The sequence below is a fragment of the Chiroxiphia lanceolata genome, chromosome 14 (genome assembly GCF_009829145.1).
Source record: "Chiroxiphia lanceolata isolate bChiLan1 chromosome 14, bChiLan1.pri, whole genome shotgun sequence".
Lineage (NCBI taxonomy): Eukaryota > Metazoa > Chordata > Aves > Passeriformes > Pipridae > Chiroxiphia > Chiroxiphia lanceolata.
This window is the reverse complement of record NC_045650.1, coordinates 14256356-14270247: the sequence shown is the minus strand read 5'-3', so window position 1 is coordinate 14270247 and position 13892 is coordinate 14256356. Positions and strand designations below refer to the sequence as shown.

The 13892-nt window shown below is 40.5% G+C and overlaps 1 protein-coding gene across 5 annotated transcripts in view; it reads left to right on the top strand.

Annotated features, from left to right (window-relative positions):
• Positions 1 to 13892, top strand: part of ACSL4 (acyl-CoA synthetase long chain family member 4) — a 36204-nt gene that overhangs the window by 1580 nt on the left and 20732 nt on the right. For 2 of the 5 annotated variants that reach the window (XM_032702431.1, XM_032702430.1), the window contains exon 1: positions 7901 to 8026. The exons of 2 other annotated variants lie outside the window; for them this stretch is intronic. The gene's annotated coding sequence lies outside the window, so the exon portion shown is untranslated. Of the gene's footprint in view, positions 1 to 7899; positions 8027 to 13892 lie in introns of those variants that run through there. One more of the 5 variants, XM_032702429.1, reaches the window with a different exon arrangement.

The window sequence follows — 13892 nt, the reverse complement described above, 5'->3', positions numbered from 1 at the left end:
AGACGGGCCATAGAAAAATATGATTTTTTTTTTCCTTCAGGTTCTACTGTTTGTTTCTTTGTGATTTGGCATCTCAGACTAAATGCAATATTAAAGATATCAATTTCTTTTTTTTTTTCCTGAAGATGTGAAAATGTTAAGTTTTAAACAAATAAATCTCCAAAACAATTTTTTTCTCCCAAATAAGAGACAGTTAGCAAAGTTTAGTTTCATGATTTTTTTCTTCTGCTTTTTGTGCATGCATACGAAGTTTGTATTTCAACACAATTCTACAGAAGCCTTAAATATTTCCACAGAAAAGTTATTTTGGGAAATATTTAATGCATTTTTAACATAGCTCTCATTTCTTTGTATTTATCAGTTCCCCTTCATTGTTGTCTTAAACTACAGAACTGTTTGAACTTAAAACAGACAACGTGCCCCCAGGAACCCTCCTGTGGTGGGGTTTTCATGAGGTCTTCACTATTTGGGTGTTTGCATCTCATGCAAACTTTACTCATGTGGAGTACTCTCTGGAACGTACACTGCAAGTCTGCTGATTGAAGAATCGAACAGCAGAAGCTATAAATTTGCAGCATAATTAGAGTTCAACAGATGACACCTTCTCCTGTAGTAAGGGTTATGCTTCAGCCCTTTTATAACACTAGAGAAACCACTCTGGAGCCAATCACTAAAGCAAGGCATTGCATACAGGTATATGCCAAGATATCTGTTAAGATATATATCTAGTAAAATAGATATGGCCTCTTTTAAATGAAGTTAATATTAAAATTAAATACCAAACAGTAGCCTGAGCCAAGTAAACATGCAAAATCTATTGAAGTTAATGATAAATAGAGTTAGGTAGTTAACTTGACAAATGAACGAGAGCTTGTTTATAAGAAAGCTCTTCTGAATAAGGCATTGCTTAAGCTAAAAAACAGTTGGAGTTAATCATTAAGGGAAATCTTCATTGTGTACTCCACTAAGCATGTGGTCACTGTGCTTCAGGACATTTGTTTTCTCAGGAGAGAAGGAAGTTGCATGGAAGGAGGAAAGCAATTTCCTGAGAAACAAAATTTACAGTTTTGTTCCGTCTGTTCATAGTTTGGAATGCTATTTAGATGGTGCAATGTCTTCCACCTTTTTTGTGGAAGGCATATCTCAAAAGCTGGCCACACTGTTTAATTTTCCTGCGTTATAGAGCAGCTGCAAAGTGACTGCTTTGGTTCATCTTTGTTCTGAAGTTGCCTCTTGTCCTCCCTGTAACTGGGGTTGCTCTCCTTCACGTTTCCATTTGGAATAGACTAGCTGTATGGAAGGGAAAGCTTAAGAAAGTATTTCTCCTCTGCTGGTAGAGCTATACTTTACAGTGGATAGGAATTATTAGTACTTTGCTGTTGCTTTTGTTTCCTTGGTTTTTTTTGGTTGGGGGTGGGGAGGGAAATTAGGAGTGCCCGTAATCTGCTGACAGTCCTAGAAACTGCGTGTTTCCTCAAAATGTTGAACTCTGCAGACAGGCACATACAAAGGAAAGCTGAACACAGCACTGGTTATTCCTTCTGTGGACACTCACTCAGAGTAACTTATTCTACACTGAAAGTAAAACATATGCTGAGACTGGTGTGACAGGTTTCTGTCATGATCTGTGGTGGCCATGGAGCCTGACAGCACCAGGGCCCTTTCTTAGACTGTTCTTTGTGGTCTGAGTGGTGGATGGGAGGGCCTTGCCTTAGTCCTGGATATGCTGGAGCTGTGAGTTGTTTTTGCTTGTTTTATATGGACACAAACTAAAAGACGCTGTATGGAAAAAGACTTGGCCAGTGGCCAGAATTGCCTGGGAGCTGTGGCTTCACTTTCCTTCTCTGCAGAAGGTACCTAGTGGGACCTGCATTGAGCTCAGCAGAAACAATTGGACAGAAATTAAACTACAGCAGGTCTGCTTTCCCAGCCCTGCTTCTTCTCAGGGCTATCAGTTCCTAATACCTGATATATAAAGTGCACTCGTAATCAAGATACAGCTTTGGTCGTGTGCCAGATGTTCATAACACTATTTACCTGACCAAGTGCGTGATACAGAGGCTAGGAATGAATGCTGGGGGTGGAAATTCCTCGTGCTGTTGTTGTTGCCCTAGATAGGAAGCCTGTCTGCTGTTGGGGTTACTGTGCTGCTGCTGACCTGTGCTGCCACGGCCCAGAGAAGCGTCTGAGTAAGGACTGAGCTGAGGGCTGGCTTCAACTTCATCTTCTTTCTTACTGTGAGTGAGGTGAGACGTTGGAACAGGTTGCCCAGGGAGGTTGTGGATGCCCCATGCCCTGGCAGTGTTCAAAGCCAGGTTGGATAAGGCCTTGAGCCAGCCTGGTCTAGTGGAAGGTGCCCCTGCCCATGGCAGGGGCGTTGGGATGAGATAATCTTTAGGGTCCGTTCCAACCCCTTAAGTTTCTGTGTTTCTGCAGAGGTTCGATATGAGGTGTGTTCAGTGTGGGTATGAGGCGTGTTGGTAAAATTGGCTGGAGAGTTATTTCTATCCCAAATATAGCAGTTAGTTATATCCCAAATATAGCAGAAAACTCAGAGACACATTGAGCCATTTTTCAGTAAGGAAATAAATAGTACAGGCAATCTGGGGAAGTGGAGGGGAAGAACAAGCAAGGAAGGATGATTGTGGGCATTGGACTGGGAGGGGTGGAAAGTGTTTTCCTTCAGCCAACATGTTACCAGATTGTCAGTTTGTATAATGGATGATTTTTGAAGCTTGTATATGTGAGTTGCTGAGGATGGAAGTGAGGTTGGAGCTGCCGCTTCAAAAAGTCAATGTGCATTTTATTTGCTTTGCTTTTAGATTAACAGCTGTGTAATGTGAAGGATGTGAGGAATTGTTTCCCTCTTTCTTTGCTTCAGATAGAACTAAGCACGTGGACTTGCCACTGAAATCAGAGAGTACTTTTCACCTCAGTAAAGTGGTTTTAAGGAATCCTAGATATTGAATTTTATTCATTTATTTATTTATTTAAATTTGTGCATGGGTTTTATGGTACAGTTAATACCAAATCACTGGATATTGTACATCTGGGAGTTTGCTGGGCTTCAAGGGGAAATAGCTTTATCTCCAAGGTAGAGATAAAGTGATCCACTAATTATCACAGATTTAAGAGTCTCGGATTTAAAGTGATCCCAGGTAGATCCTGAGTTATCACTGTAAATCCGAGACTCTTAAATCTGTTATACTTGAATACCACTGTTGTTCAGTGAGGACAAAACTAATGAACTGGGACTTCCTTCAATGTACATCGCTGTGACTGTTGATTTCCTAGAGTATATTACTACTTCATCAGTAGAGCATCTTTTTTTAAAAGCATCCTTGCAACTTGCCTATTAGGCAGTAGATTTATATTTCTTTTAAAGTTCTTTTTATAAATTCATTGGTCTGGCAAAGGCAGCTGTTAAGTGTCAAAACCCAGAGCAGAATACCTGTATGCACATCTGTTTTACTTTAAACTGTGTGATGATGCTGCAGCTCATCTCCTGATTTTTGCTGATCATTTCTAATGCCCATATTTCCAAGCGCTGATAATCAGGAATATTCTATAGCATAGGTGTATAATGGTACTTAGAATAATAACGCATATATCATTTTTTAAAAAAAAATAGATATGCTTGAAAGCCTGTGAAATTAGAAACAAGTTGACATGGCAAGGACAGGCTTAAAATAGCACTTTACATCCCAGTACTTGTTCTCTCACAACTTATACTAATTAAAGAGATGTTTAAATTATAATTTGAATAACACTGAAGTAGTGTTCTGTTTGAACTCTCTTTACTAGAGACAATAAGATTGTAAGTGAGCAATACCAAGACAGTGACAGAAATGCTTGTGTACAATTTCTTTTTAAAAAGTTATTTAAACTTATTATAAGTAAATGTTTTTAAAGTCATCTGTTAATGACACATTTAGCCTATCCATTGTACTTTTGCTGTAGTATAAGCATGGCCAACATGTAAGTTTTCTTAACATCTAGCTAATGATTATGTTTTGCAAAAGTACTTGTTAGATCTGTAGAGCAGACCTGGTTTTTGTTTGTTTCTTTTTAAGCTATTTTACAATACAGTGCAGCCCATTTTAAGGTGAAAGTAGTTCCTTGTTCCACTTAGCAATGTGCTTCACTGAACTGTGTAGCATTTTAAATTTAAATTACACTGAATACATTCTAGGAGACACAGCAGTAGATTGAAGTGACACGAAAGGATGGTTGTTTTCTTTCCTGAGCCGCTGTTCTGCACACTGCAGGCCCCAAGATGTGCATCCTGCGCCGCACCTTCACTGAGGTTTTCCTCTGTACGTGCACTGACTCCGTGTCAGCAGTTTGGTATCTGGTTTATGATGCTGCTTGTTTGTGTGTTTGCTGTGTAACTTTGGAGAAGTAACTTGAGTGGTAATAGTGCCTTTAGCTGAGATTCCTACTGAGTGCTGTTCTTCCGTGGAAAACACAGGCCTCAGGAGAGTGCCATGGGTGCAAGGCTTGGCTCTGGCAGTATCAGTGGTGCCCCCTACGCAGCCGTGTGGGGTTTGACATCACAGGGGTTATGTTACTGGGGACTGAGAGCTTAAACACCTTCATTTCCTTGATGAAATTTTGACCTTTAAATGACACAACTGAAAGCAAATGTCAAGCATCCACGCGCTGCTGCTTATTTCACAATGTATTTCCTTCCATCCCCAAACAGTTGTGTTTTCAGCCTCTGCCCACCAGGCCTTTGTTTTGGCATTGCTGGAACTGATGCACCCCTTGTACATCACCTACACTGCTCACTGTCAGAGATGGAGGGTAGCACATAAAATAGCTGTATAACTGTAAGTGACCCTTAGGCCCTTTTAAGGGCCTTGTTTGCACAAATCTCACTCACAGATCAAGAAAAATAGAGGAACTGAATAAATTATAATGTTAAGCATGGGATACCACAAAGAAAAATTCTGTTCCATGTTGGTAATTATCAGCATGTTTGTTTTGTATTTCCCAGTTCAGTTTCTTGTAAAAGAAATATAAAGCAAATAAATGATTTCTGCAGAGCACACGTGTGCCCTGAGGCACCTCTTTCACAGCTGCCAGAGGATCTTTCTGCAGCACAGTAAGAACAGCCTTAACACTTGTGTTAGGTTGGCTTTAACTGTCTGCTAGTGCAAGTGAATTTTTCTTACTATCCCTCAGTTGCACAAAGGCTTTTACAGAGAGAAACACTGCCATGCTGATATATCTGATAGGTTTTCCTGTGAATATTTTCCAGCATGGCCATGTCTTGCTGTGGAACCCAAAGGCCTCCAGCTTTGGAGGGGCTGACACTATGCCCAGTGCAGGCAGGTCCCACCACAAGCCTGCTGTAGGCATTGGAGAGAGCCTGATGTTCTTCTTTCCATCATCTCTGCTCTCCACAGCATCCACTGGACACACCTGTTGATTTCTGTCCTTGCATTTTTTGTATTGGGTGCTCTGCTGTAACATAAGAGCTATACTTCTTGGTTTAGGATAAGATGTACTGATGAGCCTGAAATTCAGTGGTCTTTTAAGAGAAACCTAAAGTTGTGCTGTGTTCCTGGAGACTGAGCAGCCAAGTTGCTCACTCTACATCCAGCTTACTCAGCTCAATAGCAAGCTTGAGATACCACAGTGTTTGCTAAAACAGGAACTTTCTCAAAATAAATAAATTTTTGCTTCATGTAGTGATTGCTTATCTGCCTACAAAGCGATTAAAGATTTCAAAATTTACAAAACAGTAACTTACTTATTATGTGTGTTTCTGTGCTGTAGGAGCCACCTGTACAACTTAAACCAAAAAGCACCCTAAGATGTGTTTAGAGAAACATTAGACTGCAAATAACGAGTAGTGTCAGTTCCTCACACTCGGTGACATACGAAGCACACTCACTGTCCCGTTAGGCAGGTGCTGCAAAGTGTTTGATCTAATTTCTCAGGGTTGCAGTTCACTGTTTTATTGCTCATGTTTGGGGCAGGTGGCACACAGGGCAGAATGAGTCTTTGCATATTTAAATGAGTGCTGATATCAGTGTCCTGTTGGGTGTGTTGGGCTGAAGGGAGCTGGGTAAGACTTCACAGAGCTTGTATTGTCCTTCCCAGTAAAAGGATGCAAGTATCTTGCTGAAAAAAAAATCAAAGCAAATTGATGTAACTGGCCAGATTTACTGGAACACTTCACCTTACTCAAGCAATCCAGTGGGTGCTTTGTTGTTTCCTCTCCAGTAGTCACACACGCAATAGTTTTTGAAGAGATTATATTAAGTTCAGTTTACCTAAAGGACTTGATAAATAGAATACACAGTGAGTCATTCTTATTAAATGTTTTGTCTTGGAAGCTAGAGGAGTTGAGCAGCCTGTGGAATGGCACTACTTCAAATATGCTGGTTAAGGTTGAGGAGCTGGAAGCTGCATATCGTGACACGCTGAGTGTTGGCTCACAGCAAAACCCCAAAAATTTATGAATGAGGGCATTTGTTTGATAGCTTAAGATGACAACTTGGCAGCCAGCTGCTTTTTTCCTGTACCATACAGCCACTTTGGATTTGGAAGATTACTAACTCCTGACCTCCCACAAATAATAAATTATGCCTATTAAAGTGTTTTGGAGTGTATAAAATGAATCTGCAGTAAAATTTTAATAAGTGGTTGGGAATGGAGGAGTGGATGGTGGGTTTTTATTTGAGTGGTTTTCGGTGTTTAGTTTTTTGGCTTTTTTTTCTTTCAATAAAGATAAAAGTGGGCTAGTTTTCACGCTATAGCTTCTGGTTGTCTTTTTTTCCCTAATGCACTTCCGTGGACACACTAAGCTTGTAAAGGCTGGGGCAGCAACAAATTGCTGGAGGCTACTTTGTTCACCAGTAGCTCATTTTCTGTGTGTAGCTCTAATTTAAGGCTTGTTTAAAGTTCTTTAAAAGCTACAGTGTAAAGGTGCAAATAATTCTGTGCCAGCAAAACTAAACCAAGGTGATGCTGCCACCCTGGCAGTGCCACTTGTGTGGAGCTCTGTCACACAGCCCGTGCAACTCAAAGGTTATGTATAACTGGCTGCCTGCAAAATCTGCAGCCCAAAGGAACAGCCAAAGTTCCCAAAAGTCCAGCTGGGATCACCACAGTTCAGATCTGGACTGAGATAGCTGCCATGAACCTAAACCTGACTCAGACAGAGAACCAGCAGGCTTCTTGCACTGTATTCACTTCTCTTTTGGAGTGTTACACTGAGGTCACGTTTGTGTCAATTCAACAAAGTAATTTGCTGGAGTTGTGTTGTATCTTAAAAATTTCTTCAAGTACTAACCTCTCTAGCCTCTTTTCTGTTCCTATTATGGTAGTTTTTGTTTTGGTCTTCTTTCACAACAAAACCCCATATACTTAAAGAATTACAATACTGTATAGATAGTGCAGTTTTATAACAGTATTTTCTATAGCTTTGAATGTTATGTAGAAGAGTTGAGACAGTAATTCTGCAGCTAGTGGTAATATCCAATAACAGCAAAGTGATACAGCAATAGAAAGTAAAAATGAAAGAGAAAGAAGAGATCCTAGTTTGTGAGGTATGTTATCTTTTTGCACCAGATATAGAACTAGGAAGGATGGAGTAGGTTCTGTCTGCCCGTAGTAGCCCATTAGTTTGTCATTTTGCACATTACTTTCCATGAAGAGAGCTGTATGTACAGCTGATTCATACTGTGTATTTGCACTGGGTAATTTAATACTGAACCTGATAGCCCTGGTTTTGTGCCTTTGTTTGATAGATGTGTTTGATTTTCATTATGAAAATGGATAATCTGTTTATTTCATAAGCATGGAAATGCTTTTGTATTTTTATGAGCTCCACTGTTTGAACTTGGTCAAAAGTGCTTTCATTATGAAATGTATCACCACAGGGAAGAGGAACAACTGGAAAGTGAAACTAAGCTTGCTGTGTTTAAATAAAAAGCAGACTGAGAACATGGAGCTGGAACAGGGATTGGAGCAAGGTTATGCCTTAGGAGACTATGGAGAGCATCCTGTTTGTGTGAGTGTTCTACTTTTTGCCATTCTGGCGTTGTCACTTCTCCATCTGGCTGGTCTGTTGTTCTTGCCTGTCTTTAAGCCCCTATGCAGTGACCATGGACTCGGCTGAGGAAGGGAGTGTGTGATAAACAGCCCGGGAGTTTGTCTGACAAAACTGAAGAGAAAAACTCGTTCTGTCCCTGAGCTGAGTGCAGGTTATTTGAATGCTCAAAGACAGTCTGATGAATGATAATCACATACACAGAATGGTCAGAAGTAAGTGTAAGCCTCTGCCCAGATCACGTTACCACACCAGCTGTTTCCCTACCTTTGTGATTCATGGTCTGTGCCCAAACACTGGCAAAGGTAAAGGAGAGGTTGTTCTATTCCCTGAAAGGTCATAGTAGATAAGATTTCTGTTTCTCTAAGGTAATTCATTGGTGTTCCTCAGACAGAACAAACAGTTTAATAAAGTTGTTACATGTTACCTCTTAGTTTATAACTTTCCTTATTTAGCTGAAAATGAGAAATATTTTTGTAACGTGCATAGCATTAAGTAGATTTATCTTTCAGAACATTAAGCTTTGAATACTGGGTTACAGAAGCTTTAAAGCAGCTTTAACCTAGAGTACACTTCAAAACTTTTTGTCAGGCACAGTGTTTGGCAGCATGTTATATCATTCAAACACCTGAAGGCATTCAGAATATAAAGTTTAGGTGAAAACTGAAAATGGTTACGAGTTTCTAGTGGTATCCCATGACCTAAAGCAGAGCACCTGAACAGCCTGTTCCATGTTTGCAAGGAGCAGGTAGTGGTTTGCATTTATACAAATGACACCAACAGCCAACAGCTGACAAAGCTCTTATTGCCGAGCCAGGGAAAGTTTGGGGTTTGTGGTCTATTTAGATGTGTTTGTAACTTAAGAGTGCGTAGAGTTTTCACTATTTAATGTTTTTCTTTTCTAGATTTTTCATGAGTTTGCTGACCTACTTACCTAGAAACATTTGAATTGCAGTTGTGTTCAAGGCAAAGTGACATATTTGTGTTCTAGCAAGCAGTAAGACTGACAATAACTAGGGAGTGGGCACTTAAATAGCCCTTACTGAAACCTTGCAGTAGGAACTTTGTCCTCCCATCACTGTAATGATCAGTCCAAATACTGACAGACTTGAAGTGCATATTTTTAAGTTGAATTAAAAACATTTTCTGACAACGTTAGCTTTTTGAGTATCACTGCATTTATTAATAAACTAAATTATTATTTTCTTTATTACTAACCATGAGTTGTTGTGATACACAGTGTCATACTAAAGATTTTTCTGTCCCTTTTTTCAGAACAAAAAGTTCCTAAAAATAAGTTGAAAGAATGGTCAACAGCGTCAGCTTCCTCTTCAGGCTTCCTTCAAAATTTAGGGCTGAGACCACTTTACTGTCTGTTTAGTCTAGTGTTGCAGGAACAGTTCATTCTTCTACAGTTGCTACTGTGACTCCAGCTTTACTCATCTCGTTATGTAAATATGTCATGCCATCGGGCCCCTTCAGTTTTTATGTTTCAGACCATGGAGATTTGAACAAATCCCTTTCAGGAAGCTCTGTGGCTGTGCTGGTGCCCAGCTGTCCTCAGGTGGGATGTTTTGCTGAGGGGTAGGACACGTGCACAGGCGTGATCATGATAATGTGGCTGTGCAGCTCCTTGGCCAGAGCCAGCTTCCAGCTCAGGCTTGGAGCACCTGAGCCTGGACAAGTTTGTCCTCTGCTGCTTTGCAAAAGCTGCTTGGATGTTTTGGACTGAGAACATCAAATGGTTCTGCCCCTGAAAATGCACACCTTAGACAAACACTTTTGTGTCTATAAATAAGAAGTGCAATAAATGTGCCTTCCTGGGTATTGGGGTGTGGTAAAGTTCAAAACCTCGCTGGTTAAAACTGCCTCAGAGGTAGCTTTTTCCTCTGTTTTTTTAAAAACTTCTTGAAGAATTGTGCTAGTTTCTACCTTGCTCTGCTTAGTATGAATGTTTGTGTTCGGACTACTTTTGAACAAAATAGTTTTTAGAGCTGTGAAATCTAAAAATTTAAATGTGCACTTTGCCTTACAGGAGAAAATGTAACATTTGTTTGGTCACCTCACTTCTTTGAAGTGCAGATAAAATCAAAGAGCTGTTATGATGTACTAAATAGTGAGATTGCCTTCTCTGGTAGAAAATGCCAAGTAACGTACCCTAAAGATATCTCAGACTATCATAAAGCACATGAAAGCATCAGAAAGCAAGTTCACTCACAAAAAGTTTAAAGTCAAGTCAGCAAAAAGTTGCAGTACAAATTCCTGTCTTAGAACAGTTACTACTGGGGAATTCCACATGTGGATCCAGAGAGGATAGATATCTAGAGATGAATCTAGGTATGTTTGGCTAAGAAGTGATGGAGTAGGTTCAACATGAACCAAGCAATAGACTGTGCTAAAGTTTTGTAATAAGACTACAGTAAAATTCAGTTCCTTAAAGATCCAAAAAACATCATCACTCTTTCACTGGAAGATACTGTGATTGTGCAAAGGATTAAACTGTGCCTGCTCCCCATGCTCCTCATGTTTATTGACCCTCAGAGCATTTTTATTGCACAATGAAAATGAAAAATAGAGATGACTAATGCTTGAAATCTCGGGGGCCACCATCTCAAACGACCATGGGTGGGGACAGTTTTCTTAAACTTGTGTTTTTGAAGTGCACAGCTGATCATCTGAGTATCAGAACATCTGCAAGGAGAGAATTGCTGCAAATTGCAAATAAGAGAGCCTAATTTTCTATTTTTTTTTTTTTACTTAGTCACAAAAAAAAAAAAAAAAAAGGGGGGGGGGAGTTTGCATTTGAGTGTGAGCTTCTAAGAGAAAAGAGAAAGTGTATTTCCCATCTCTGCTGTTCCTCTTGTTGACTGTCCCCACAGAATTTTGAAAAACTCATAAAAACCTTAGAAAAATCTCTCCCAGCCCCCAAAACACTTTTAGTAGGCGGAAGTCTGCTAATGCAGTACATGAGGAGGAACATTTACTCTCCCCTTTCCCTTTTTAAGTATGTAAATAATTTCACTACCTAAATTACGACCCATGTCTGAGAACAAAGCAACCTAATGCCAAGGATGAGATATGATGGAGTTTCGCAAAAGCAATAAAGGTAAATGTAAAATTGGTGGCAGAATTTCTTGTCAGAAGCTGAAAGCTGAGGAGCCAGTCAGGTTCTCTGAAGGAATATGGAATGTTGTTTAGAGCTTCAGCCTGTTACATTGCACAACAGCCAGTGTTGAGAAGACATTTAAAGAGAAGTTCATAACCAGGGGAACTACAGTGAAAGGAGAAGCTGCTGTGGCTCCTTCTGTGCCTGCAGAACACGGATTAATGCTCAGGACTCTCAGTGGAGGATTAGGATGATCCCTGTCATTACACTGCCTGCTTCCCTGCCAGACTGTACTTGAGCTCATGCACTTTAACATTTGACTGTTTGAATCGCTCCTTTCACAGAAAGGTTAATACAGAGCAATGCTGCAAGACTTCAGGAAATTTATAAAGAAAGGAACTGGCTTTTGATGACTGGCGGTCGTGTTCGTGTTTCTAAGATTTGGTCAGATAAATCTATTGCCTAAATCCTATTTAAAAAAGAAGGGTTCGGTGTTTAATTTTTCCTAACTTTTGTTCTTATGTAGTAAGAGATTCCTGTTACTATTTTGTTTTATCTTGGAAAATGCCATTTTAATTTTAAGTCTTGCTAATGCGTCATCATGAGGGTACATAGAATTCCTCCTACGTTGTGCTGCACAGATGTTTGGTAACATTCCAGATTCAGAGCCAGGAAATAAGTGTTAATATTTAATCTGTGCACCTTGGGTAATGTCATTAATGAACCTTTTGGCTTGTTGGGTAAAATAGTATTAATATTTGTCCAGCCCTAATACTATGACTTGATCAGAGTCTGAACTTGAATGCATGAACTCAAGGAATCAGTGAAGCAGCTGTATCCACCTGGCATAAGTATAAATATATTGTCTCTGGATAAATTTTTAAAAACTTTTACCCAGGGAGATTATTTCCTTCATCTTCATTTGCAAAACAAAAAACACCTGATGTCCTAATTTCCTTACATTGTCAATTGTCAAAATGATTATTAGAAGTGTTAGGGGGGAGATGAGCACCCTAATTCTTAAACAGTCTGTTGTCAGTGCATATGTTCCTGGTGGTTCTCTCCCTCTACTCCACTCTTGTGAGACCCCACCTGGAGTGCTGCATATAGTTCTGGTGTCCTCAACATAAGAGGGACATGGAACTGTTGGAGCAAGTCTAGAGAAGGCCACAAAGTTCATAAGGGGACTGGAGCACCTCCTCTATGCAGACAGGCTGAGAAATGTGGGGCTGTTCGGCCTGGAGAGGAGAAGGTTGTGTGGAGACCTCACAGCAGCTTCCAGGATCTGAAGGGGCCTACAGGAAAGCCAGAGAGGGACTCTTCATCAGGAACTGTGGTGACAGGACAAGGGCAAAGGGGTACAAACTGAAAGGGGAAATTTAGGTTAGATGTTAGGAAGAGATTTTTCACTGTGAGGGTGGTGAGACACTGGCACAGGTGGCCCAGAGAAGTTGTGGATGCCCCAACCCTGGCAGTGTTCAAGGCCAGGCTGGATAAGGCCTTGAGTGGTCTAGTAGGAGGTGTTTCTGCCCATGGAGGGGGGTGGGACTGGATGATCTTTAAAGGCCATTCCAACCCCTGATCATTCCACGGTTCTGTGGTTCTATGACTTGACTCCCCGTGTGCCCAGGGCCGTGCCCAGAGCACAGCACAGCCAGCGCAGTCGGGCCCGGCCTGCGCGAGGCAGCGCCGCAGGGAGGGAGCTCAGGGACTTACAGGGCAGGGTCTGGACAGAATTTAATGAGGCAAAACTACCAGGTGAGTCTACAGGAAGGACTTTCCCAATTCAGGTAGTCTCAGTGGACAGTTTTCAGTTGTGGAATCTTGCCTTGGCCTTTAGCCTTTTCTGCCTTTGGGGCATGCAAACAGCTCTTACCCTTTCACCCAATAGTTGCCCTCGTGTTACAAATGAGGAGAGAGTTTCACACGGGGCTGTTGGATAATACTGGAGAAATACTGGGTCAGTGTGGCTGGGCTGGCTTCCATTACAGTACTTACTGCAGCAATAGATGTTTGACACTTACAAATGAATTTATTTTTTTTTCTGATTGACATGAAGTGCATGTGTTCTGAGGCAGTAAATGGAAGCAGTGAATATAAGGGACAACAATAATATTTTTCTTGAAACCAAACATAAATTTGATCTTTCTTAGTTTTTGGGCCATTGGTACCAGTATTTACACTGTACAAACACAGTGAGAGCTCTCAACTCTCAGGCTTTGAGCTACTATTGTAGTGCCAGAGCACAGAAGTACTTCTGACAGTTGGTTAGGTTATCTCTGGAGTTTTCACTGGCCTTTGTGATGTACCAAATGTGCAAGAGGAAAATAGGTAGAAATCTGCTTGTGAGAAAGTAAGAAAAATTGGACTCATGAACCTTTTTTCTACCATGAGTAACTTGCACTAATATTGGTGGAGTTTGTTTTCATAAAAACACTGACGTGATGTAAAAACTGAATCATTTCCTTTAGGTTTTTTTCTTTTAGTCTTTCTAACCTGAATTGCATTATAATTAGCCACAAGATACTTATCTTATTGCTATTTCATCACAGTCTTCTAAGCTGTAGAAATGTTCTATCATTCTTGTGTGTGCCAGGTATAAATCTGGAAAATCAAAACTTGTAGAGAGCCTCACAGTATGCACTCATTTGTTTTTTGTGCTTAAGTGTGCTGCATCTTCCTGGCAATGTGGTATTTCTGTCTTTCTGTAATTTCTTTTTG